We start from the raw sequence: 19,841 nt of genomic DNA on the forward strand, positions 1-19,841 counted from the left end.
AAATTCTCGGGAAGGAATAAATTTAGGCGTCCGAGCTGCCAATAATAGCATCCCGGCTAGCCGGCAAGATTCTAAACGAGCAAAAATGGCGGAGGAACCTGCTGCATAAATAGACAAATAGTAGTGGGGCACCCATCATAGCGGGCAGTAGCTTGCACCAACTAGCCTAAAATATGTGCAACCTAGCCCTGAATCTGCTTTGGTACTCGTGTAAATGCCGCTAAAAAGCAACAAGGTATCAAGCATATAGTATGATCTACTTAAAATAAATAAAACGTGTGTCTCCGAGTAAATTCATATAAAAATTAGACTGATCACACGGCACAAGAACCAGTTTTGTGCTAGCTTTAACTGGGTTCTCGAGAGTTGAGTTGAGTTGAGTTGAGTTCAGTCAAAGTTGAGGCCGATAAATGTCGTAGACTCAACGATAGTTGAAAGTGTACGTATAACTAGGGTAACTAGGGGACTGGCCTGCAAGGTTTCAAGGACAAGCAATTCTAACTGATGTGGTACAGTCTGCAGCAATATGAAATACCCACTCGGAGCGCATGGCCGAGGCGGTGGCCGAAAGGGGCGCAGTACATGATTCGGACAGTTCCATGTTGCTCAGAGGGGAGGCTCGCTCAAGGCTGAACCACTGTTGGTTGTTTCGGGCACTGCACAAAATTTTCCATCCAGAATTAAATGTTGCTAACTGACAGCTCTCAGCTGTCTGTATACATCTTTCGTGCTTTCATTCTTTCAATTTTAACTACTGAATTTTACAATGTGCGTGCACTAACAGACTGACCTACACTCAGTGATAAATCAAGATCAAAGAGCGAGGAAAACGAAGGTGGGAAAGGAGAAAACAGATGGGGTGTTGAAGGTGAGAGGACAAAAACCTCCTCTTCTACCTTCAGTCTGCTTTCTTCTATCCAGCCTTCGTTTCCCTTGCCCTTTGTTACTGACCTGTTACTGACTATAACTATTTAGCAATTTTACAATCGCATAAGGAGCTTAAGTTATTCATGCAAGTTTTGATTCACATTGAATAATAATTTATAATGAACAGCCTTACACCGGGACACACTCTTTCTCTTGAGGCATCGTCCGAAGAGTCGCTGTCCATATGGCCAGCAGGCCTCCTAGCCCTTTCCTGTCTTGGGGCTACATCCGGTCCGTCAGTCCAAATTGGGTGCTCAGGCAGCTGCGACCAGATGGTCTGAAGCGTGCTGCAGTGTGGCTGCATGAGAAACGATCATCTCAATTATACGCTCAATTAAAAAGAAATCGCCAACCTAATGTAGGAGTGAAGAATCTTCACTGGGTGATTCGACCAAGTCAGTGTAATCTGTTCTTTCTCTAAAATTGTATTGAGGACCTGCTGCTTTTGCTTGTAAGGTGGCCAGTAGGAGACGACTTGCTCTAGCTTCCTCACCAGCCAACACTCCGAGACGACGTATGCGCTCCCTTCATCTAAAGTGCACGACGTGGTAGCTATAGAGAAAAAGTGTGGAATATGCATTCTACCAGAATATTAGAACCTATTTTAGACAGCTTGGGCAATGTTGGGGGCCCCGCCAGCAACCACTAACTAACCACTGCCAGATTTGTTTATTTTTGGATGGAGAAATCCGCTAAACAAATTTTTAAAAAAGGTACTTACAAATGCAGGTTTCTGATACAAGCATAATGCACTAAACTCACAAAAAACTGTAGCAGAGATCCAAAATAAATACATCTAGCAAAACAGGCACGTCTAACTTTCAGCGAGACGCAAAACGTCTGCACTTGACCCGCAGCGCATGACATCTTTTCGCCGCACGATTTGAAAAAGGAGCTCACTGTCACTCACGAGACGCGACCACAGACTGAACAGTGAATACGCTACACTTAGGAGCAAAGCAAAAGGTCTGTTTAGGGCATAGGTTCATGATGGTGTTTTTCAATTGATGTCGTGATGCTTCTGCTATCTATTTCAAGCCAAAATAAGAAGTCTTTAGCCACTTCACTGTCAGCCCCTGTTAATGTTGACACAGCAAGGCTGGGGTGCAAAGACCAGGCACCTAGCCAGGGGGGGGGGGACCATGGGGGCCCCGCCCCCCCACAATCTTCCATTTTCCTGGGACCTCCTCCCCCCCCCCCCAAAAAAAATCCTGGCTACGTGCCAAGCAAAGGCCCCTGTCGAAACTTTACTGCCCAACTACTCAGCTGCTTTGTAGTAACGCAAATGAACTTCTGCACGAGAAACACCAATCGAAAGTTAGACATGATGATTGAAAACCTGAGACTGTGGTTAAAAAATGGAAGAGATGCTCTCTGTCACTGTCTTTCTACTATGGTGCCTGGAACGCGTCTCCGACTGGTGTGTTTACCATGTCCAAAAAAGTGGTCCCTCGATTTCCGCCTGATGACGTCATAAAAGTGTCATGCTGTCGCTGGTCGCGAACCTGGTGGCGTCCCAATAGTTGTGGTGTATGTGGCGACGCCTGTTCTGCTGCAGGTCGCTCTCCACTGTGACAGTCCACGGAAGCTACAGCAGCTGCAAGTTTGGACGCCGTGACGACAACGACACTCGCGTTCGCTTGTGCTTTTCGCCAGCGTTTCTATGGCCAACCGCCAGGATCGCGACAGTCAACAGCATGACACTCCGGCTTCTGTGACGTCATCTGTTGCCACTTCGGGACCACTTTTGATGTATGGGCGGGATAGGACGCTAAACACACCAGTCAGACGCGATCCAGGCACCATACTTTCTACATCACGTTTTTCAGTTTTCCAACCACAGACTCAGGTTTTCAATCGTCATGTATAACTTACACCAGCTCGCCCGCACTTTAACCGTTTTTTCATTGAAAGTTAGAAATGAACGAACTACTGGGCGAGATCGAAACAATCGAAAGCTAACATTTTTGTAACGAGCAGCTGCAGACTGCCGCCGAAAAGCGGCGCGAGTGCAGTGCTGGGGAATGGGTTAAGACACGCCTCCGTTATTCACTCAAATGGCGTTGTTCGCTAAAACGTCATTCACGCATATGATATTATCAATTACCAGTAAAAAATCAATTATAAAAAAAAACATTATCAGTAAAATATTAATTATTAAAAAAAATCAATTATCGGCTTAAATAAAAAATAAAATATATTTATTTTCAGCAATAATTGTCAAAAAGAAAATGTGTAAATATCGCAAAAAGCTATCAATTACCACTAAAAATCAATTATAAAAAAAGCATTATCACTAAAACATTAAGTATTAAAAAAAATCAATTATCGGTGGAAACAAATAATAAAATATATATTCATTTTCAGCGATAATTGTCTAAAAGAAAATGTGCAAATACCGCAAAAAGCTTGACAAAAAAAAAAAAAAAGTATACCCACTGGGGATCGAACCCTGAACTTCTGCGTGAGAACCGGACACTCTACCACTGAGCTACTGCCGGCTCGAAGATTTCTACTCTTACAGTTCGTGTTATACAAGAAACAACATGCCAGTTCGGCGTTCGCGAGTTTTTCTTCGTAGGTTTGTCATGACGGTTGCCGGCAAAATCTCCACTTCCTATTAACAATCATACAATCATGTGGCTGCAGCAGAATCTAAAAAGTGCACAAGAGCCGCTGACATGCCGCTGACATGCCGCCGACCGCCTGATTTTGCAATGACAAGCCAGTGGCCCGAGCTTCCCCGACCTTGCGAACCAAGCGGGCTGCGACGACAGCGTCATCACGCTCGCACGAACGGACGGGGCCGCCTTTCCGAAGCACCGCTAATGCAGAGCTTGTCAACTGAGCCGTTACTACTAACCCTACGCCCATTGTGTTCCAATCACTTTGCAAAACAAAACACCGAGTAGAAAATGGACTTACTCCTTGATCAGCGTATTCATGGCCTCTTGTCTCTGGACGCCGCCGCGTGCTATCTTGGGTGGCTTGAAATGTGCACAAACCGATAACAAAGCTTCTCAAATCGTCGAACCTTGAACGCCTTGAACCGCTTGAAGTTGAACTAGGCCTGATGAGTCCACCATCAGCCAGCTGCACCGGCCATTGCACCGGCGGCATCAGCGCGACACGAGTAAGTGGATGGGTGAATAATAAAATTATAAGTTCACTTTTTGCAATGGGAGGTAGTTCGCGCCACCTGGCGGACAACTATCACCGCGCAGGGAATCTAGTCAGATTTTCGGGGATCAGGACGAACATGAATATATTTTAATTAAAGCACCCGTCACTCCTCTTTTATGCAAGAGAGTCGCCAGTTTTCGTGTTTACCCTACGCAGTCGGTGTACAAGGTATTCCAAGGAAGGTATGCATATGGTATGCATAAACAAGTAATGGCGGAACTGGCGGAACTTGCTGGGACGAGATCACTTCCGGTTCACCTGCTTCATCTGTATGTTTGCTCGGTGAGCAGAAATGAGCAGCGCGCCTTTTTTTTTCTTTTTTTTTTTAGTTTTTCTCCTTCGAAAATCGGAAAAGGTATGTCGAAGACCGGACAATTGACCTAGGACCGGACGTAAGATAGATCGGTGTATGTTTCTGGACCTTACGGAGCCAAGAAGAAGCACCGCATCTCGTTTTATTTGGCCTCCGTAGCCAAAGTTACGTAACCCTATGTGACGGGTCAGTGGAAATGTGTGTACACGTGAGACGTTCAACGAAGTTAGACGCCCACAAATCAACCGAGGCATCGGCATGTGATTGTTTTGTGTTTTTCGTGCACGGGAGAGCGTGTGTGAGAACTGCATCGCATCGTCAACTGCGCGGCGTCGCGGTGAGTGTTCGAGCTGGGCAAAGCGAGACTACGCTACGCCTGTCGGACGTAGTTGAAGGAAGGAGCGCAGGATTGTGCAACTGGTGCTCGATCGTGCCGTGGAAGAAGCAAGCGGTGCGTTTTCGACGACGTGTAGAGATATCGTGATTGGGACAAAGCCGTCGCACTGTGTATAGTACGGTTGTGCCGTTCGTTCCCCTCAAAAAGCTAGCGGCGTGTTTTCGACGACGAGGGGAGGTCTCGTGATTGTGACAACGTCGGCCTACCACGGCGGGAAGTGTGATTCGTTCGATAAAGTTCTTTCGTTGTCTCGAAGAGTCGGATATGTGTTTTCCTCCATTTTTTCACCCAATATTTTTAACCATGGCTTAGTTAGGAGAGCTTTCTTTTTTGTTTGTTTGTTTGTTTTTTGCTCTGCACGCGCTGCCATTAGCCCAATGTGCTTCTTTTGTAGCCATTTGACGACGTCCTTACTGCTACCAGTCACCTTGAGGTTTCCTCAGGTGGAGAGAGACCCGACTTCTGACCGTGATTTCACCCAATATTTTGTGACTGTAGCTTATATAATTTGGTTTTTAAGTGATAGAACTTTTCTGTTATATTTGATATAGCAATACTGCCAGCCAGGTTTTGGTTATGAAATACATGCGCTTATTGTGTGTTTGTTTTCAGGTTTTCTGGTTTTATCTTGTTTTCGCATTTTGTACATATAATTTGTGTTCAAATAATAAAATATAATTTTTATCCAAATGAAGTTTTCTGAGCCAATTTTATAGTATGGAACGCGCCACGGCCTGGATTCCTCAAGTGTTAATCCCTTCTCCCAGTCTTACCTGGCCTGGGCAAACAGGTAGCCACCCACATGTGACCAGACTTAATATTTGCAGAACAAGCGGAAGTCATTGCTTACCAAGCCTGTGGCTTGTATACTGTATTGTAATGGGCAATGTAATGCCAGAGAGGATTGGTGGTCCTGAATAAAAGCAGCACTCTGCATACCCATGTTCTATGGGACACTTTTTTTCTTTTGTTGACCAATTTGAAACAAGCCAAATAGGGTGACCATCTTTCGGATTGGTGGCCTGGGATAAAAGGAGCGGTCAGTACCCAGTCTTCTACCAGAAATTTTTTTTTTCATCATTGAATAAGTTACTGCCAGTCAACACTGGTCGGACATGTGCTGAGGATGTTTTTAGGACTTGTGGCCGGGGATAAAAAGTGTGGTCAGTAGCCAGGCTTCTACTGAACACTTTTTTGTCTACGTTGACCAAGTTGCTGCCGGTCAACATTGGCCGGAAAGGTGCTGAGGACATTTTTAGGACTGGTGGCCGGGGATGAAAAGTGTAGTGAGTCCCAGGCCTCTACCGGACACTTTTTTGTCTTCGTTGACCAGGTTGCTGCCAGTCAACATTGACCAGACAGATGCTGAGGATGTTTTTAGGACTGGTGGCCGGGGATGAAAAGAGTAGTGAGTCCCAGGCTTCTACCTGACACTTTTTTGTCTTCGTTGACCAGGTTGCTGCCAGTCAACATTGACCGAACAGGTGCTGAGGATGTTTTTAGGACTGGTGGCCGGGGATGAAAAGAGTAGTGAGTCCCAGGCTTCTACCGGACACTTTTTTGTCTTCGTTGACCAGGTTGCTGCCAGTCAACATTGACCGGACAGGTGCTGAGGATATTTTTAGGAGTGGTGGCCGGGGATGAAAAGAGTAGTGAGTCCCAGGCTTCTACCGGACACTTTTTTGTCTTCGTTGACCAGGTTGCTGCCAGTCAACATTGACCGGACAGGTGCTGAGGATATTTTTAGGACTGGTGGCCGGGGATGAAAAGAGTGATCAGTACTCTGCCTTCTACCGGGCACTTTTTTGTCTTCATTGACCAAGTTCATGCCGGTGAACATTGGCCGGATGAGTGCTGGTCACCTTTTTGAGGCGGGTGACCAGGGAGGAAACAAAGACTTGGTGGCCAAGCCCTTCCCGAACATAATTTGGAGATTGGTTGCCAATGGCAAAACTAAGACTCTGTGGCCGGGGACTTAATAGTGATCTTTTGGGGACCTTTGGCCAGCTGCTTTCCAGTGGCCGGGCTGGCCAGGCAGGTGCCGAGCAAAAATCAGGCATTGGCCAGTGTCGGGCCAAAATTTTGTGCTGCCTGGGTATGTATTGAACTGCCCAAAATATGCACAGCAATAGTGCCGTAATTTGGAATGTTTATACTTTTTCCTGACATTTTTATTCCAGCCTTGGGTATTCGGAAAATGCACCGTTTAGTCTGAATTGTCATTTCCAATTAAAAGAGATACTGCTGCAGGTCTCAAAAGCTGCCTCAGCCTCCAAACTTCCAACAGCTGGACTCTCTGACTACAGAGGAAAACAGGAGTAAAAGCAAGCATTCGAACGTCTGTCCAGTGGTAGTTGCAGCACTAATAGCACAAAATGTGAAACCCGTGAAGGGCGACAGTTTGCGTGAGAAAAGGTTCTGGTATTTTAGCTTCAGGACAATTCGATTTAAGTAAAATCTCAATTTAGGGCTTAACGGACTAATAACGAGCTAGACACCTTCGCTTACGTTTGTTATACATTACTTGAGGGTTGATATAAACAAGTCCACAGATATCACCCGTGTAGTCCATTCAATTACTATCCGAATCCAGCAAAGGTCAAACGCGAGCAATGTATATAATAAATGTTCCTTGTTTTTTTACTTTGCCCCTGCACTTGGGCTGTCTTACTTGTGATTCTCTCCCCATGGCCCAGACTGTATTTAGCATGTTGCCCGAGCAGCATGCAGCTTTTCTGCTCCGGCGAACCTGTTTAAAAACGTAGATACAAAACAAAAAATAGTATACATAACCTGCCAATTCATTCAGACCATCAGCAGCGTTTATTGTGCGAGATGTAATTCTATAGTGATGCTCCTGCAATTGTGGCCATATTTCTTTATTTTCATATACCACTCCAATGCATGCGTCGCCTGCCCTGTCAACCATGCTTAAAATGTTGGTTGAAGTTACGCCTGTAGCTACAGGCCATACCTCAATAAAGGCACATAAAAAAAAATTGCACTTCCTACAAAACCACGTCAAAAAAAAATAAATAGAAACGAGCGCGCCGACAGCTGGCGTCGTCGCAGCCTCCACAGGGCGAGCGGGGCGAGCCGGGGAAAAATTCTCTCCTCGCCGTGACGTCACCCCGGTTTGCTGTAAGTGGGCGCCACGCGAACTTCTCGGGGCTAATAGTCCGGAAAATGCGGTAGTTCCTTCGAACTCTAGGGTTCTTGGACGATGGCCCTTAGCCTATGCCCATCCTCACATGGCCTTGGGTCACTTTACATGGACGGCAGAAGCAGTCAAATGCTCGGAGTAGCCAAGCATGCTTATCGCAAAACAAAACAAAAATTCAGAGACAAAACTGAGAGGCTAGGCTCTGAAATGCTGCAGAAAGAAGAGTTCGGTTTCGGGCGCTTCTCTGGTATCGCCTGAGGAAAGGGGTCGCTGTGGCTCCCGCCGCAAATCGCCCATTATGCGCTTAGCTTGGCTTATCTGGCCCCGAGATGCAGCAACAAAAGGAGTCTCCCCACCGTCAAGTCAACTGTGGGAGAGGAGGAAATGGGAAGTGTGGCGAGGGGAACTTTTTTGTGGTTGAAAAATATTCTGCAGGTTGGTCTTTCAGCGCCGCGTGGTGGGAAGTTTTGAAACTAGCCCGAATGTCTCGGAATCTTGGCCTTCACCAGCTCTGTCTTCCTGTGCGAGCAAACTGTAGCCAACTTGTTTCGTGCTGTCGATGCGGCCTTGCATTTTTCGCCCCTTAGGTTTTTCAAGGTGGTGTAGACTGCACAGCTGGCCACATAGCCCAAGGCCGGGAGGCTGTGCCTCATTTTTTTACAGCCCAGGGCCCCATTGCAGGTATACCACGTTGCAGGTAGGGCGTCAAGTATCCGCTCGCTTGGGAAGATCTTTCTAGTTTCCATTGCTAGCTGTAGTGACCGTTGACATTGTGCTCCACAGCAGTATTCTGTTTTCATCTTCGCAAATGTGCCTTGTAGACACGTGATATTAGAAGCAAGCCAGTTGCCTATTGGGCAGGAGATCGAACTATGGGGGCGCTCTGACCCGTTTGTTTTCCCCACGCTCGGTGTTTACTCAACACAAGGCCTGTGCACATGCCGACAGGCCTTATGGGCATGGCCATGTCATCTTCTACAATAGAGCGCGGGGCACAGTTTAATGTAAAAAATACTAACAATCGACGAAGCGACGTTAAGTGCCGGATCTATCCTCAGAGAATGCAAGCTTGACCCACTTCGGCTTTTGTGCTGAGCTGGGATCGTGCATGCTGCATTGTTCATGCAGGCCCTAGTGCAAACAAAAGATCCCCTCCTCCCCCTCGCCGGAGAGCACGAACTCCAGCCGAACGCTGACGCCGCGTTCGGTTATGTCGGCCGAGCGCTGAATCATTGTGTTTGTTGTCCCCATCCGTGTAGTTGTTAAGTTAACCGCTTGGGGCGTCACGGTCTGTCCTCCTCCCCAATACATTCCGAAGTACTCTTCTAAGGTGTCAGTTTTCAGCTTGTCCCATGGAGGCCGTACAGTAGCCAGAGTTCGTCAAAGCAGTATACGGGATGTGTGACCCCTTCTGCAGGAAATAGAACAAAAAAAGGAGGAAATCATATTAAACTAAAGAAAGGTAATGTAATCAAAAATGGTTATAAAAAGATTTTAAAAAAAAAGAAGAAAGAATGCTCTTCAAGCTGAAGTGGTTCCGTATTTGAGAGAAAACACTGGCAGTGTTTTGATCTGGTATTTTTCGATCACAAACATCAAAATTATTCTTGAATTTGATGTGCCGAATGCACTATAATAATAATAATAATGATAATACTAATAATGCTTATTGCACGAGCACATAGAACCAGGTACAGAAAATAATAATAATTAATAGAGCTTCCTGGTGTGTGGTGGGATTCCTTGGGGAGTCTGAAGCGGCTCCAGCTCAATCGTTAGTATATGGCTCTGGTGTATGGATAGGTAAACTGATCAATGAACCATATTCCGGCTTGCGTGCACTGCAAACTACAGCTCAGAGACCCGCTAAAATATAGGTCTTACTAGTTACTTGTAGCGTATCATTTCTGCGCTCCGATGAGGATACGCAGAAACGACACAATGTACTTCTGTTGTTGCTGTTGTTTTTTAATTGATGTGCTGGTTGCAACCGCGATAACCTATCACTTGCGTACCTTGCGAAAACATTCCAACCTAAACTCATAAATCAAGCCATTTTTTTTTTTTAGTTCTGCACCTGCAAGTAGCGCCAGCATTTGAATGTGTTGCTTCCAGGCCACAACCAAATCACTCCCAAGCATGCATTCAGCGAAAAGTAAAAACAAAAAACGAAACCACGATCATCAAAATTAAAAAGTTCTCACCCTGCCATGCCGTCAAGGAGCGAGATTTTCCCATCGATTCACCACGCTTTCGTAGTCATCCTTGCAGAAACTCAAATATGGACACTTTCACATCCAGTTTTCCGTCAAAGCACAGAAAAACAACGTCTGTACGGAATGACACCACCGACAACCGAAAAGCAGCTTTCACGTCCACACACGAGGTCGCGGTCTGTATGAGGCCGCGAGAGCACATTCCAAAATGTGCTCGATCTCACTCGAGAGTTCGACTTCTGACAGTCGGTGTCCAAAAACCTACTCGCTTCCAGAGTTGTTCTAGTTGATTCCTCTAGCCTTATTGTCACGTGACCCAACCCGCAGGAGTAAGTAAAAAAGCCGTCGAAGAAAGGAACGCAACAAACGACCGTTAGGGAGAAAAAAAAATCGCAACGCCGTGGCTTTTTTTTTTTTTTTTTTGCGCTTTGTTAGACGTAGAGAGAAAGGAAAGTAAAAGAGAACGTGCATTGCAAAGAAGCCAACTGTCAAGGGGAGCCTTGCGGAGAAGCGCACTACCAGTTCAGCCTACCCATGCCGACGCTCCTTCAAGGGAGAGAGGGAAACGCTGCGGCTTTCCATCTACACTTCGTTTCAGCTTCCGTCCGAGCGCAGCCAAAGCTACGTGTGGCCGGAGCCAATCACACGCCGGCAATAGGTCACGCGATCTCGCCTCCACTTTTGTATCACTCCGCTGCGCCGCCGGTCGGCCGCGCCGCGCCGCCCGCTCTCGCCGAGTATTTCGTCTGCTACGGGTGTACCAACTGTATCGTCTGCGACGGTTTAAAAAGTGCCCTTTCACGTTCTGAAACTTAGTCAAAGGGGATGTCAGTGCGTATGCTGGCCGCTGGCCGCTGGCATTTCTGTCCGAGCTTTCCACCTGTTCGGCATAGTTTCGAGTTGTGAGTACACGTTGCAAGGTCCTCGATGACCCGGCCGTTGACGTTTCCTTGTATTGTTTGGATATACCAGGGCTCGAGGCACAGTCCTTTCCACCAGCTTCTCAGCGTTCAATGTGATCGGCAGGTAAAGGGGTGCCCTGATTTCGCCGCGTATCTGAATTGTTGTGGCCCGGACGCTTTGCTTGTTTACAACGCATTCGCGGTACAACGCGGCCGGAGCCTCCTGCCGAATTTGAAAGTAGACATTCAGCACGACTTCTCGCGCCTGACTCCCAAACGTGCCTCTGCGAAGGGCGTTTTGAAGCGATTCGACTATCGATGAGGAAAGCAGCGAAGCACATGATTCGGCGATTACGGGAACGAAATCGCAGAAAAACCGGGCGCTGCAGCCGTGTTGCCAGCGGATATACAGGGTGTCACAAATGAAAATTTACACGGTCTTTTTTACCGCAAAAATAAACTAGGCATCGCCGAACGCTCATTCTCCGCCCAAAGGTAGAGCTAGAGGTCACAACCAGATGCCAAAGTTTCAGCCCGATCTGATAACTTAATCAAAAGTTATGACTGATTTTCTGAAAATTTCAATGGGAAAATGGCGGCCGACGGAGTTTTCAAACACATGGGGCTCTATGGCACCAGAAACCGAAAACGGGCGAAAATGGGCTCCATTTTCTCATTGAACTTTTCAGAAAATCATTTATAACTTTTGATTAAGTTATCAGATCGGGCTGAAACTTTGGCATCTGGTTGTGACCTCTAGCTCTACCTTTGGGCGGAAAATGAGCGTTCGGGGATGTCTAGTTTATTTTTGCGGAAAAAAAGACCGTGTAAATTTTCATTTGTGACACCCTGTACATGTTTTCCCCAAACCGCATGCATTTACATATATTAATAGAAACATAAACTTCAGAGATTTGATTCCTTTAGTTGCAAATCATTTTCAGCGGTACACATCTGGAACATTGTGCAGTTTTTACGCACAAAACAGTTATTTTAAAATAAATTATTTTTGTGAACTACTTTGTGGTGCGTAGGAATGCTCTTCTCGAAGTTGCGAACCGTCGCTCAGCCTTTGGCTGCGCTCGGACGGAAGCTGAAACGAAGTATACACCAACTCATCTCTGTGACGTCACGGCGCGGTGGTGGCGCGTCGGTTGCACTTCCGGTCTGGGGCTGTGGGCAGAAGTCCCCATGCCAGACGTGTATTCCTGCGTTGTTTTGAAGGGAACCAGACAAAAAACTGCCTTCTTGTCAAAACACCGGGACTGGGGCCATACCAGAAGAGTCGAGAAAGGTTTGAAGGTCAGTTTTCACGTGCTCGGTTCGTCCGAGAATCTGAACATGTGCTGTGAAAAGGGAAAAGCAGACGCCGTCGGACAACGATAGCGTGGGCGGGAAGCACTTTGGGTTGAATTCACGGATACTTGTGGTCATCAGATTTATTTGTTTTGTTCCGACATGAACGACAGAAAACCATCAAGTTGTGCGGACCACCTGCGGACTACGTTCAGTGCGTCTTCAAGTTCAAACGGCCGCTTGATTGTTCGAATTGTCGTCTGCTCTTTCAAACGTTTCTGCTTGTCGTCTGCTCTCTTAGACGATGCCGGTCCGTAGACCAAATGTTGGCCCGGTAGTTGCGATAAGAAATGAGTGCAGGCCTCAAAAGACATACATTTGAAGGTTGGTAAGCAGGCTGGATGTAAACAGTAAATACAAGGAGATGTTGGTCATTGTTACCAGTGACCAACACCGACTTGTTGTTATGCCTAATTCGGTTGGTCCGATTCTGCTTGCGATTTTCAGTATCGTCGTCGACCAACTCAGCTACGGTTCACGCTTTTGCAGCACGAGCGGCGTCGCGACTGAGAATTCTGAGCGAAATCTCATCATGCGAATCAGGCTTTAGCGTACGTTCTGCGGCGTCCACGCGGAATGAATCGCCGCATGTCAGATTATTCACGCGAAGTTTTTGCGGTGTAACGAGCCTCGCTAATTTTGCTGACGCTGCTCAAGTAGTCAGACATCGTTAGGAGGACGTAGAATCACCAGTTCCAACGCGAAAAAGAGCGCGGGGACTCGCACCGGCGCCGACAACATCGCATTTCAATGGCTTGTTTATGGGCGACGGCGAGCTTTTTGCCCACACCCCCATCGCGCATGCGCGGCGCCGGTGGCGTCCGCTAGGGGCGCTCCGGGCGCTCCGGTTTGTTTGTAAACATGAGTTGGTGTATACACGTTTGCAAGTCCGATCTCAAGGCGCCGCCATCTTCCTCAGTGGGGTGCGCTCTTGGGCGCGGCCATAATCCGATTATAACGCCTTAGCAAGGCTTCGTAATCGGATTATAACTCGACCAAGCGCACCCCAGCCAAACAAGATGGCAGCGCCCTGAAGCCGGCCAGACCAACACCACCTAGATGGAAAGCCGGAGCGCTTCCCTCTCTCCCTTGAAGGAGCGTCGGCATGAGTAGGCTGAACTGGTAGTGCGCTTCTCCGCAAGGCTCCCCTTGACAGTTGGCTTCTTTGCAATGCACGTTCTCTTTTACTTTTCCTTTCCCTCTACGCGCTCTACGCTTGACGCCCTGTCAAGCGTAGAAGGAAAGAAAAAGAAACAAAAAAAAAACGCCACGGCGTCGCGTTTTTTTTTTTTTTCTTTTTTCTCCCCAACGGTCGTTTGTCGCGTTCCTTTCTTCGACGGCTTTTTTTACTTACTCCTGCGGGTTGGGTCACGTGACAATAAGGCTGAAGGAATCAACTAGAACAACTCTGGAATCGAGTAGGTTTTTGGACGCCGAGGGTCAGAGGTTCAACTCTCAAGTGAGATTGAGCACATTTTGGAATCTGCTCTCGCGGCCTCGTGTTCCAGGGCACCGGCGAGGCCAGCGGGTCGGTTTAGAGTTTTGGTTTTAGACCGAAAACAGAACGAACAGAAAGAAATATATAAAATAAATTGCATTTTATTTTCATGGTGTGGTGAAGACGTTTTGTTGAAATTACTGTTAGCGGACAAAGTTTTATATTTGTATTTTTGTATTAATGAGAGCCCCCCACCACCTAAGCGCTGCTGCCGGTGGCGACGCTATGCACAGCGCCGCTGATGGTGGCGACGCTAATGTCAGCGCCGCGAAACTGGGACTGTGACCGGGGCAACCGGGGGTTGCCGCAGAAGTCAACGGACAGGGTAAAGAAGGACATAGACAGAGCGCTGACTCGCAACTAATTTTTTAGTTGCGAGTCAGCGCTCTGTCTGTGTCCTTCTTTACCCTGTCCGTACCGCAGAAGTCAACGGACAGGGTAAAGAAGGACACAGACAGAGCGCTGACTCGCAACTAAAAATTTAGTTGCGAGTCGGCGCTCTGTCTGTGTCCTTCTTTACCCTGTCCGTTGTCTTTCGCGCTGTTTTAACCTTTTTTTTTTTTTTTTTTTGTTATTTTAACCTTTTTTTTAGTCTTTTAATTGAGTGCGACATCTCCGGAGGCCGTGAGGCGCCGAAAACCCGGCGAACATGTAAGTACACCCTTCGCCTCGACGGATGTTTCTCGCGTGCTCTAGCGCGCTTTTCCTCGCGCCGAAGCGAACCCTTGCAGCGTAACGATCCGAGCGAAAGACCACGGAGCCCGCTGTGACAGCAGCGAGTTTTAGTAGACCGTGTTTCCCGCTCCGCTAAGCCCTTCCGCTACCCGGAACTCTACAGCCAAGGCCATCGGCGCGCAGGCGCAGTGGCGGTTTCTTCGCAGCGGAGGGCTAGCGGAGCGGGAAACACGGTCTACTAAAACTCCCTAGCGGCTCCGGAACCGGGGGGGGGGGGGGGGGGGGGGGGCAGGGCAGGGCAGGGCAGGGCAGGGATGCGTGCGTTGGCAGCGTTCGTTAGGCCCGCTTCAGACGGGGCAACTTTCCAGCAATTTTGAGGTTGCTGGCGGGTTGTTCCCTAGCTTTCCCTAGATCGACGCGAATTGCTGAGATCGGGTCCGGCTCGAACGAGCGAGCAACTCGGAGCAATTCGAAGACGGTTGAAGCGGCTGCAGCCAATCAAAGACGCGATATTTTCACGTGACACCCCTGTGGTGGTGATGATGACAGCTAAAGACTTAGTTCTGGTTTGGAATGGATCGTTTTCGCACATAAACAGTTTCAGAAAAGTGAGTTCGTATTCTCAACGCCGTTCAAAGATATAAGAACGCGTTTTTACCGCGTAGCTGGACGTCTAAATAGTAAAAGAAGAATCAAATTTAATGATGATGATGGCAAGTCGGAGCAATTCGGTTGCTGCGTGTGAACGCGGGCGGCCCGTGTTGCTGGAGTTGCGACGTCAAGTTGCTGGGCGAAATTGCCCTGTCTGAAGTGGGCCTTAGCAACGAACGCTGCCAACGAGCGAGCATACGGCACCGAGAGTCAGCGTCTTTAGCAGACAATCTTTTCGACTCAAAAGCGGCGCACGTTCCGCAGGCGGCTACAGTCGCAGAAACAAAAACAGGCGCAGTTACAACATGGAACTGCAGTTCCTTGTCTGCTAATGGGCCAACTACAGCCTGGAACTACAGCACCAGCTACAGCCACCAACTACAGCCTGGAACTCATCGACGCCAGCCCAGGCGCTTGCTACCACTGGAGGGCTATGTTGCGCTTTTTGCACTCCCAGGAGACTTGGAAGAGGGAAGTGACGTCAACGACACAGCAAACGCAGATTGGATGTTGACAGAAGAAAACGAAACCAACACCCAATCTGCATTTGCTGTGTTGTTGACGTCACTTCCCTCTCCCTAGTCTCCTGGGAGTGCAAAAAGCGCAACATAGCCCCCCTGGTATGTGGGCCACGGCTGCCCGGGCGTTCCTTCCCGTTGCGGCTTTCTCGACTCTAGCACTCGGTGCGGGGGGACGGTCGGGTCAGTTCGTGCGCGCAGGCACACTGATCGCTTGTCGCGTATCGGATAAGGCAGCATCGCTCGTATTTCACCATGCAAACAAGGCTATGCCGGTACCGTCCATCCACGTGATCGGCTGTCATCGAGGGTTCCTCCCACGCGCTGGCCGAAAGGCAGTCCTGGCCGTCCTGGCCGTCCTGGCCCTTCCGAAGTTTCGAGGCTCCTGGCGCGCCGACTCGAGTTCGGTTTAACCGCCATAGCCACTGACAGAATGAGAAGGGCAGGGCGCGTCTTGAACGCCCGGCCTCTAACACGCGCTCTACGCCTTCCGCCTTCCTTGATTTGGCAAACGCCAATGTTGTCGAAGGTGGGAAGCTTGCGCTGGAAAGGCGGGGCAACTGAAGCTTTTCCCTGCCGTTCTCACATTGTGAGTGAAATTTGAAAGCGCAACTGCCCCATGTTGCGGAAGGACTGGAAGTCGCGCGGCAGCGTTTGACTACCTACGTTACTGTGTGTGACACGACCGCAAGCCACTGGGCTGCCCGCGTTTCATATGTTTCGTGCAAAGCTACTCCCTCGCCATGCTTTATACGAACCGCGTATGTCCTTGTGACTCGCGGTCGTAACTCGACAAAGCCCTCGTAGCGTGGTCTGCCGTATGGATGGGCCTTTATTATTCAAAGGTTGTGGACCGAAAGCGTAGAGCGAGAGCGTGCGGGGCACGGAGCACCCGCGGAAATTCCCTACCGCGTGCAGGACCTTGCACTCCTACTCGAGGGAACATCCCCGCAGGGGGCACCTGTGTTAGGTGCTTGGTGCGTGGCGTCACCACGAACCAGGATCCATGTGGGTTGATACACCCACGCCTGGCTGTACGTGGCTTAGCCCCCCCCCCCCCCCCCCCCCCCCGGGGCAAGGCAATATACAACTTTGGCCCCTGCTCCCCGTAGACGAGTGTCCTGGCTTCGCCCAACCAGGGTGGTGCAGTCAGTAGCCTCCTCTACCTTCTTCTCCCTCCTTCGACTTCTTTCGACTACGGTCTCTTCTCTCCTTTTCACATTCTTAGGTGGCAAGGGCCAACCTTAGTTGGAACCAGGTCCTGTACCTGCAACTACACTTGGGTATCGTACCTGGGCAGCACTGGTATAGTAATTGCGTCAGCTAAGCCATTCTTGCTATGGCATATTACAACCTCTTGATCGGGCTCTGAAAGAAGGTGGCACCAAAGTTCTCGCTGTAGCCACAAAGAACCTCCAATCTTTTCACATTCCCAGATTTTCTTGTTCTGCACTCTGGGGTCAAAAAGCCACTTGTTAAACTTCCCTCCTTTTTAGTGTCCAAAGTGCTCGAAGGGGGTGTCGGTGCAAACTTCAGCGCCAAAACAATCGCATCGGGCAACTTTCTCATTGGGATAAAAACAAGAAAGCAAAGGGAATCACTTCTAGACCTGAACTTTGCTCAGCAATGTCATTTTGACCATCGACTCTGATTTTTCCAACTATTGTAAAGGCAGGCTACCTTCAATATTGTGCCCTATGTGCCAAACCCTCAGCGGTTCCTTAAGTTCAGAAAATTTGGCCATGTGTTCGCTAAACTGTCGGGGTAGGAACACCTGCTCCAAGTGCCCTAGTAAGGAGCATTGCACTGATATATGTATGAATGAAGCTTGATGTGCCAACAGTAAGCATCCAGCATATTCCCGATCCTGCCCTTTATGGAAACAAGAAAAAAAATCCTTGAAGGCTACTGAAAACATTTCTTGCATTCATGCAAAGAAGCGCTTCGCCTTTGTTTCCAAAGGCTCTTATGCCCAGGCCGTGCTCAGGGCATCGATTCGGCCAGTGGTTTCGACTGAAACACGGACATCTCCGGACGATCTGTCTCCCATCGCGGTCTCCTTCAGTGTCCTCCGGAGTGGTGCCAGTGGCACAGTTTCGGAATTGCAAGGTGGATGCTGCGTCGTCAGCATTCACCCCGGAGAAGGGGATGACACCTTCTGCTCCACCTACCACTTCGACCCCTCAATCCTCTGCTCCCCAGAGGAAGCCCGGGAAGTTGCCGAAGCAGTCTATATCTAAGGGTCAGCTACCGGCGGCAACAGTAGAGCCCATGACTGAAATTGGGCTCGGGTCTGTTGAGGATGCTCCCCTCTTAGCATATGAGTCCTCTCTTTCTGTTGCCAGAGACCCCAATTGGAGGCAAAAAGATCCTCCTAGAAAACGGAGCACCCTGTGTGTAAAGATAGATTTTAAACCTTAACAAGCATCTTTTTTATGTCGCTATCATAGCATATATATTTTTTCTTCTCTAAATTGTAAAGAACTATAGTATCATGCAATTAAATTGTTGCGGCCTTTTTTCTAAATTTTTTCTCAACGAGTTTGCCCTGTCTTCATATGCATACCTGCCAAGTCTCCTTTATTACCCGGGAAATTTCAGTTTTGACCAGTTTGTATGGCTGTACGTTGACAGAAAAATCTCTCGGAAGACTCAAATTACGCCCCCCTCACGAACGTTTTTATAGTTTTCCTTCCTGTGCATAGAAAAAAACAACAATTTTTAGGCAGAATTTTTTTTTTTGTTTTCAATTTTTTTACATTATTTTTTAGTATAGAAAATGCACCAACTAAAGAAACCTTTATGAAAAGTTTAATTGTACTTGGTTCATTGGCCGCGGGTGGCGCTTGCAGCGCCATCGTTCCGGCTATGGCTCCGGCTTGGCCGCTTGGTCAGCTTGGCTCCGGCCGGTTCGCAGCTGTCGCCTGCTAGTTACACATTTTGTATTCACCTTCAAACACAAATCATGTCGTTGGAAGTTCGCTGGAAACAAATAATTGTTTTTGATGTATTTATATTTGTTATGAAGCGTGTTGGGGTGCCTCTATCTGCCGGCCGATTGAGGCACCCAACGGAGCTGCGGATCGAAGCGCCACCTACATCGTCTTCTAAGGAGTGGTTGTTCCCAATGCATGGTGGAGGCTATGCGATAACCACGCTACCCCCTTTAAGCCACTGTAGTGGGGCGGAGGCGCGAAGGAATGAAAAGAAACAAAGCAAAATGATAATAATGATGATTACATGCAGCTAAATGAGCTAAATGGAAAAAAAGGGCTAGCATAGCGTCATCTAGCGGTAGGATTCGGGAATATTCAAGTAGCGGTGCCAAACCAAGCCAATCCATTTGCAGCCAACATAGAATTCAAAATGGCCGCTGTTCAAAGGTGTTTCCCGCTGCTCGCTAGCGATGATTTTGTCCGAATAATCAAACTTTCTCACTTCAAGCTGTCCGAAACATTGGTCGTGAATATGCACTATTTCTATGGGATAAGTCACGGTTCCTTTTTTAGGTCCGAAATATCGAACATGTCTGTATTATCGGAGTCCGAAAAAACGGTCGGCGACTGTATATGAACTTTTCACGCCCAAATATTGCTCGGAAACACCCTGTAGAGGGTGCGGTGTCAGATCTTTCACAGCAGAACTGAAGCAATTGCAGGTGTCGGCAGGATTGCAGCTCTTTACATTGGCCGAAATTGAGGCCGCCTCGATCACCATTCGCCACGCCTTCTTGGGACGCCTGCGGGCAATGCTGAATGTGTCACTTGAACTGGGCCGGATCCGACTGAGTAACAAGGAGTTGTAAGCCGGCACAATGTCGCCGCTACTCACACCATTTCACCCCACCTCCCGCCTGCTCTGTCCCCAGCCCATCCACAACTTCTCTCCTGAAGACCACCGATCACTGTTCTGCGACTGCACAACCCCAAGAAAACTGAGGACATCGGCTACGTCATTTTTGCCCGGGAACAACCAGAAGCAAGACGGAGCTGTCGGTTGAGAATCCACTTCTGTAGCGCACCACATGGAGGGCCCCTCGCAG

This window comes from Ixodes scapularis, unplaced genomic scaffold (genome assembly GCF_016920785.2).
Source record: "Ixodes scapularis isolate PalLabHiFi unplaced genomic scaffold, ASM1692078v2 ptg000105l_1___fragment_3__unscaffolded, whole genome shotgun sequence".
Taxonomy (NCBI): Eukaryota; Metazoa; Arthropoda; class Arachnida; order Ixodida; family Ixodidae; genus Ixodes; species Ixodes scapularis.